Raw genomic sequence first — 8,738 nt, 5'->3', positions numbered from 1 at the left:
GATTATTGGACTTGCATGACTCTGTGACCTGTGAATGTTAGAATGGTGCTTACTTTAGGGACTAAAGGGGAGAAAGACTTCATTCTCTACCCTCACTGAAAAACAACAAAAACTAGAAGGAAAAGTGTGCTCATTTGGAAAACCCTAATGTTATTTCATAAATTCTGATGCAAATCATTTGCTTATTTCCATATGAATATATTATAAGAGATCTAAAACAGAGGTGCCTATTTCATATTCAGGAAACATAATCGATCTAGAAATACAGTTGTGGTATCTAAGCTAGAGGTTCAAAGCCTTGTTTGGAGTTCCTTATAGCAATAGTCTAATTCATAAGAAAGGTAATCAGAAAAAAAAGTATCTGATATTCACATAAAACACACTATACAGCCACTTGTTGATGGTCTGTGTCTGTAATCCCAGTAATTTAGGAGGCTGAGATCTGAAGATTACAGTTCAAAAGAAGCCTGGGCAATAAATCAGTGAGTCTCTTATTTCAAATTAACCTCCAGAAAACCAGCAGTGGTACTGTAGAGTGCTAGCCTTGAGCAAAAGAGCTTAAGGACAGTGCCCAGGCTCTGAGTTCAAGCCCCACAACCAGCAAAAATGTATATATTTATATATAATATATAATCACAAAATTTATACATGTATATATTATCATAAAATCATTCCACTAGAGTTGTTCATAGCAGACATTCTGATGGTAGTAGTAAGAACATTTGGTCAAAATGGAAAAGAACAATTAAATTCTCAAAGAGAGAAGTGACTCACGGTACTTAATTCTAGTTCTAATAAGCTATTTCCGTGTGCAAAAACAGACAGGAGAAACATACTTGTCCAGCCACACATAATTCTATTGTGATAGCTTAAGTTTACTAAAACACAGCAAATAAAGATGTAATATGAAATTCCTAAGTTAAATTTTATGGTTAAGTGTATTTTGTCTTTTCATGGTATCTGAGAGCATTGCTTCAGAAAAGGATGGAAACTGGTAACTCACAGTGGCAATGAAATCTACCACCATCCATCAATGTATTACTTATTTTTTCCAATGAAAGCTCAGTTGCCTTTTGCAGCAGTGGAGTCTGATTCACAATAACATGAAGATGACAAGAAAATGAACATCAAAACTCTGGGTTATGGATCATACTATTTCTATTCAAACAAGGCCACTACCCCAAAATTCAACTAGAAAGGCATTTGAAGGATTTATGTACTACAGGGTCAAACTATTGAGGCAGTGTCCACTTCTTCAACAATCAATCAGGAGCACACACTCATAGGAGGCAAGGAGACCCCCATCTAACACACGGAGAGTCTACAGGCACTCTGCTCCACAACTCTGTTTCCATGTTTCCTTTGCCTTCAAAAAAAACTGCTCTATCTCCTTTGAGCACGTTTTGCCCTTTATGTCTTTAATTGATAGAGAAAAGAACCCAAAATGGCATCCCCAGAAGCTAATATTGTTAGCAATTTCACATTACTGTCCACTCATAATAATGCAATATTTATTCAGATCTACGAAATAAAAGAGATATGTGTTATGAAGACATATCTAAAGCAAAATGTGTCAAAAGGTCCATACAACTCCTTAGAAATCCTAGCTGGGTGCTGGTGGCTCCCCATGTAATCCTGGCTACTTAGAAGGCTGAGAGGTAAGGATCACAGGTCAAAACCAGCCCAGGCAGGCAAATCCAAGAGACTCTTAACCACCAAAAATCTGGAAGTAGATTTGGGGCACAAACTGTCAACAGCTAGCTTTAAATGAAAAAGCTAAGGGACAGTGCCCAAGCCCTGAGTTCAAGCCCCAGTACCACGGGAAGAAATACTACATGGGGATTTGGAACTTAGAGGTTCACATAGGTTCCAAACTATGATAAAGCTCCATTTCTTCAGTGAAGATTATGATCAAACCATTTTCTTATCTTTTCACAATCAATGATTTCCCATTATATCAAATGTGAGCAATCTGAATGACCTCTGAGCATAAATGCAAATATATCTTATTTTTGTGGTACAGTTTGCAATGCCTACATTAACTTGTGTTAAATGAATAAAGTATTACTGCTTGTTTTACATTATCCATTCACACTCTCCTTCCAGGTAATTGTTTATACCAAGGTCTATGCTGGGATCCAGACCCTGCCTGCCAAAAATCTGTGGTAACACACTTATAACTCACAAGGAATAGCTGTAAAATGGGAAACTGAAAGGATTTAACAACAGACTCGTCTCAATTCATACTCCCCAAATCCTCTGGTTGAGGGTTCTTTGGCAAGTAGATTCAGTTCCTCCACTCAGCAATGGGGATGGCATTATTCTAGGGCTGATATGTGAACTAAATAAAAGTATATGCATAAAATGCCTAGAACATTGCCTGCATATGCTAGGCACATTGATATTTAATATAATTAGTTCTCTTATTTATATATTACAAGAAGACAAACTCTTTAGCTAATTTGCCCTAAGAAATGTGCAAGAAACCAAAGGTTACATGTCTAGTTGAATTTTCAAGGAATTGAGGAGAAAATACTAGAATCTCAAAGGTCTCCAAAAGATTTCACTATCACTCTACATGAAAAATGTATAGTTCCCCCAAATCAACCTTTAAATATGCTACTCTGGCTAACACTTTGAGAGCTTCCTCTGGATAGCAGTGGTTTCTTTTCACTGTTCAAGACCTCTGTCTTAATATATGAAGCCAGAGAGTCAAGGCTCCTAGAGTCAGGGCATGCCATCTGACTAGCATTAAGCAAGAGCCAGAAGTCAGTTACAGAAGCAAAGTCACTGCAAAAATGATTTATGTCCCATCCTTGAATGTGGCAGGAAGACTGCAAAAGATATTTGGAAGCCAATGCTTCCGCTGAATCTAGTCAAGGAATCTCAGCTAAGCCCTCTCCCTGGACCATGCTGGCTGATTAGATAAGTTGCCATGTGGCTTCTGTAAACCCTGCAAACAAACTGGCTATGTGGGATGAGGAAGTACCTCAAGGCCAATGACCACTGCTACTGTAAAGGCACTGTGCACAGTATAAACACCGGGGTCAGGCAACAGTCAGGATATTACTCAAAAACCCATCTAGCTCCAAGCTGACAAGATCATCTGTTCCTGTAAGTGCAAAGCAGACTGGAATGCTGCAGCCTACTCAAGGAAAGGAAAGAGAATGCAATTCTCCAAGGGCTGTGTCTCAGGCTCTTTATCCAGGCAAGTCTCCAACAGACTTCAAAGCAAGCACTGCCTAAGGAGGGAGGACAGGACAGAGCCCACAGTGGGGGGTATTGCTTCCATGATCATATTGCCATCTATATTTGCTGGACTGGCAAATCTCAGATACATGTTTAAACAGACAAAAAAAAAGAAGTGTGAAATATCTTGGTGATTTCTTGCAAAAGCAAGCTCAGAATTCCAGGAAAAGTATTTAAAACTCACAAGCGCCTAAGTTATCCCCCAAAGTTTCCACAAACCAACTGATGGATATAAAAAATAGACTTTTTTATGTAACCCTTTTATTAATTACAATGAAAAATATCAAACAAATTAAAGAAATTAAAAAAAGGGATTTAGATTGCACTGTCACATTATTACATGATTCCCAAAGTAGTGTATTTACAAAATAATATTGCAAACTTAAATACCCCTCAAAGGCTAGAATGTGTTTCTAATGGAAATGCAGACACTAGTTTTTGATGTTTGAAGTTTTAACATACGTGATCCTGATTCATGTAGAGATCTCAAATCATCAAAGATACTTACAGCAGGACCTGTGGGGTAGGAAATGAGGAGAAAGGGGAAAAGAAAAAGATTCATGAGTGTGCAAAATAGTAAGATTAAATAAAAATCATCATCAGTACAATAAAAGCTATTTAGAATTCAGTGATTTTTACTGGGTGATTTTTTTTGTCATAGACGTATTAAGATCATCTCAGAAAAAAACAGATTTATACCTGCACACAAAATATATAAAATTTCAATGATTTTTCAGATTTTTTCATAGCCTATTTATGGATGATTAGGCTACTAAAGAAGCTGCATCAAAGAATGTGTAATTCAGAAAAGGCTACATAAAATGTGAGTTATGAAGATCTTTTAGACCAGTTATAGGGGATTGATATATAACTACTTGGTTTTGATAAAGCATGTGAAGAAATGTATCCATTATTTGTTCTATTAATATATTCCACTCAACAATACTACTAACATACCAAAGGGTAAATCCTAGTGTTTAAGTTTTTTTTATTGTAATTAATAGAGGGGTTATATTCGCCAGATAGAAGGTATACTGATACCCCTTCTCATGTTTCCCATTTTCCTCTCCTTGTTTTCCCCCTTCCCTTTAAGTTTTTTTTAAACTATTGATTCTCATTAAAACACAGGCAACTATAAAAATATTGCAGTATTTCATATTCCGTATGCTCAATTAAAACACAAATTCTAAACAAAGTAGGAAGTTGAGAACTGATTTCTATGTTTTTTTGTCATAAACACAAAAAATTTTCTCCTTTTTCTCTCATACTATGACATAGAACTCATTTCAGTGTTGACTCCAGTAATGTTATGTCATTTCTTTATCCTCAAAACAAATAATTTCTGTTATAAACCTTTGTGAAAGCATACTTTTACAAGTATTCAATTATTTGGTTTCAGAAAGGCTTAATGATAACTTTTGAGAATACCATTAAAGGAACCCAGTAGTAGCTACACTACCCAAATTAGTGAATGAGTAGTGTGTGTGTGTGTGTGTGCATGTAGCCATGTGCACAGGCTCATGCTGTCACTGGGGCTTGAACATAGGGCTTAGGCACTGTCCCTAACTTTATCTGTTCAAGGCTGGCACTTCAACGCTTGAACTACATCTATACTTCTGGCTCTTCGGTGGTTCATTGGAGGTAAGTTTCACAGATTTTTTTTTCTGTCTGGGCTAGCTGCAAACTGCAATCCTCAAATCTCAGGCTCCTGAAATTATTTGAGCCATGGGTACCTGGCTCAAAAATTAATGCTTTTTCATAACCTCTATATACTTAGCCTTCTTCAAAATGAAAGAAATGAGCCCAATCTTCTATCTGCTTTCCCTGACAGGGTTAATAGCCTACCATCCTCAACATTTGGCAAATGTTTCTAAAACTGACAAATACTTCCAGAAAATATAGAAAACAAAATTATATAGGACACTGGAGTCAAACTTTACCCTAAGGGAAACTAATGGCTTTGAAAACCTTCATCTGACCATTCACATTTTTGGAATCACAGACTTTATAAAATGGTATGAGAAATCACTCCTTAGTACATCTTGTTTTCAAAAAAATAATTTAGGTTTTCTGTTTTATTTTGCCTATAGGGATTTGGCTTAAAAGTAAAAGGTTATTTAAGTGAGAGAAGAATGAGTTCTATTTTCAGTTCTGCTCATCTAAAATTGCATGGCCCCAGCTGAACTACTCGATTGCTCTGGGCCTCCATTCCTTCAATCATGGGATGCAAAATGCTGGATTGATTACTAATCGTCTTGTCATCACGAAAATGATGGCCATACAAGAAAAAAACCTTTCCAAATTAAAAAAGAATGAGGGTTAAAAGCATGACAAAATTGTGCCAGTTGGATAAAATACTACCTAGACCTGCCAAGATATGTATTCCAGTGCCTGAGGCAGATGTTTTCACAGAAGACCTGTATTTGCTGACCACCTATGAAGATGGCACATGAATGGGACTGCCACATAACGCTCAGCTTAGACACCTTCCACTACACATGGAAAGACAGACTTCACCTGACACAACAAGTAAGCCAAAATTGGAGGAGGCAGGTCAATGTTTATTAAGCTGTACTCAGCAATATTTGGTGAACTGATTGTAGTTTGATATATATCAAGACGAAGGCAAATGGAATTATAGGTCAGGCAGAGAGGAATTAAAAGTACACACAACCTCCTATAGAAAGGCATTACAAAGAAGTGCAAGTGGCTCACATCTGTATTCAGGAGCTACCCAGGAGGCTGAGATGTGAGGATTGCTGTTCAATGCCAGCCTAGGGAGAAAAGTTTATGACACTCATTTCTCTAATTAACCACTCGAAAAAGCCAGAAGTGGGGCTAGGGATCAAGTGAAAGAGTGCTTGCCTTGAACATAAAAGCTTAGGGACAACACCCAGGCCCTGAATTCAAGCCCTAGGACTGTCAAACAAAACCCAAAATGTATGTTCATGAACATGGAAAGATAAATACGACAACTATCCGGAAATAAACACATGGAACAGCTGAAAGACTTACCAGATTCTCCTCTTCGACCTCTCTTTCCTCGTTTCCCTGGAGGACCTGAAATACAAAGAATCATTTTTTTTTGAGTGCAGTCATTTTTTTCAGTGTAAAATGATTAGTATATATTTTTTATATAATTTTCATGGGTTTTTACTACCAACTTCAAGAAACAGGCCCAACAGTTGTAACAGTCAGTACTGTGTTTAGTGTTTTGGCAAAACTCTTTTAAGCTCTGCTTCATTAGAAATGGGTTGAAATATCTAAAAATCCACTATTAAGAATGCTAAGAATCATCCTTGTATATCATCAATTTTAAAAATTCACTAACCCTTTGTTGTTGAGATTTCATGTTTCTTAGCAATATTTCTTTCTCTTTTTTTCATATATGTTTATTGTAATTAGTAGAAGGGTTACATTACATTCGTCAGATGGAAGGTGCATTACTTCACATACATTGATGCCCTTTCTCATGTCTTGGTCCCCATTTCCCTCCCCCTCACCCCCAAGCAATATTTCTTTGCAGAGAGTTTTTATAGATCACTAATTAAAAATAAGTCAGGCCCAGTGGAACATTCTGTAATTCTAACTAGTCAGAAGGCTGAGATGTGGGGGTCACAGTTCAAATCCATTCCAGGCAAGAAAATCTGTGACTCTTATCTCCAATTACATGCCATAAAAGCCAGAAATGGAGCTGTCACTCAAAGTGGTAGAGTACTAGCTCTGAAAAAGTTCAGAGACAGTGCCTCAGCCCTGAGTTCAAGCCCTACTACTGAGTGACTAAAAATAATGTCCAAAAATGAGTATGGTTTCTCTTCAAATTCTTCAACATTCTTCCAAAAATATTTAGTGAGTGAGCAATTAAAAATATACATTAGTGAAAGGAATACATTTTGCAAATATTCCTATTTTAGTAAATGTAAATCTAGTGGAAATTTTTGGAGTTATACCTTGAATAAATTCACAACCCTTTTAACTGCACCAATGCTTACCAATAACTTTTCTAGAGAGACTGACTCATTATTTCCTTACTGAGCAGTTCAGCATTTGTGGTGATTCTCAGTAAACTAGCTGTTAAAACCACCAAGCTAGTGTGTGTGTGTGTGTGTGTGTGTGTGTGTGTGTGTGTGTGTGTGTGTGTGTGTGTGTGTGTGTGTGTCTGTCTATCTGTATGTATGTGTGGGTGGGTGTGACTTAACACAAGATTTTAGGCATTTGTAGCTTACAAGTCGTTATTCTCAATTACATAATTTCTGTTCTCCTTTCATTGGGCAGAAATAGCTTCCACTGAATTATGGCTCACGCAAAGAGAAGATAGTAATTATCCCACAATGAGACTTGAAGTCTTACCATATTGGCTAGGAGAAAAAGGCCAAGAAACACATAGCACTGTCTGTCTTTTAAAAATGAGCTGGTAAGTGGAAGACACAAGCAGCACAGACCTGAGCAGGTAGCTGACTCAGTGTGAGGTGAAGACCCTGCCTTCTGCAAGAAAATATTACCACACAAAACCCTCACATCAGTCCACCACTGAGCTTCCTCACCAACCTGACATGGGGGGGGGGGGTTGTAGCAAGGTGAAAAGCAACTAGCCAGTAAAATGGTTGAAAATATTAGGAGTAGTTTCACAACAAACTTCAAAGTTTTCATTAGAAACTGAATTTTCGGCCAGATGCCAGTGGCTCAGGCCTGTAATCCTAGCTACCCAGGAGGCTGAGATCTGAGGATCTCAGTTCAAAGCCAGCTGGGGCACAAAAGTTCATGAAACTCTTATCTCCAAGTAACCACCAGAAAACCCAGAAATGGCACTGTGGCTCAAGTAATAAAGTGGTAGAGCGCTAGCCCTAAGCTGAAGAGCTTAAGGACAGTGCCCAGGCCCAGAGTTCAAGCCCCATGACCGACTCACCCCTCAAAAAAAAAAAAACCCCAACATGTCTAGTAAGTTGATGATTTTATGCTTCTCAAAAGGTCAAGTTGTAGCCAGGTACCACTGGCTCACACCTGTAATCCTAGCTACTCAAAATGCTGATAGCTGAAGACTGTAGATCAATGCCAGTCTGAGACTCATCTTTGAAAAACCATAAAAAAGCAAGAAGTGGAGTTGTGGCTCAAATAGCAGGGTGCTAGCCTTGGGCACAAAAGCTCAAGGACAGTACCTAGGCCCCGAATTCAAGGCCCAGGTCTTTCCACTCCATATGCATATAAGCAAATTGTACAGTATATATTCCACGTCTCTTTAAAATATCACTGCATCTTTTCAATTTTGTCATCACCCATTTATGTCACTGAATAAATGTTTTTCTCATGCTGGAAAAAAAAACTTCTTTTATTTAGTCTGCTGAAATAACCAGTAAAGAAAATTTATTTCTGCCACATTTGTGTGTTAGGAGCATAAAACTCTAAGGTGTTATGTGCACACAGTAAATAACTGGTCCTTGTGGTTTTCATTAAGGTTTAAAGCATATAAACTGTCTCCATGTTATTTTACC

The 8,738-nt window shown here is 37.6% G+C and overlaps 1 long non-coding RNA gene across 1 annotated transcript in view; it reads right to left on the bottom strand.

The window, feature by feature from the left end:
- Positions 1-6,262: 6,262 nt before the first annotated feature.
- Positions 6,263-8,738, bottom strand: part of LOC150047297 (uncharacterized) — a 184,265-nt gene continuing 181,789 nt past the window's right edge. Inside the window, exon 3 of the long non-coding RNA XR_016539414.1 lies at positions 6,263-6,309. This is a non-coding gene — a long non-coding RNA (uncharacterized LOC150047297). The remainder of the gene's footprint in view (positions 6,310-8,738) is intronic.

This window comes from Megascapheus bottae, chromosome 23 (assembly GCF_031878675.1).
Source record: "Megascapheus bottae isolate mThoBot1 chromosome 23, mThoBot2.hap1, whole genome shotgun sequence".
NCBI lineage: Eukaryota > Metazoa > Chordata > Mammalia > Rodentia > Geomyidae > Megascapheus > Megascapheus bottae.
This window is presented reverse-complemented; position numbering and strand designations above follow the sequence as displayed.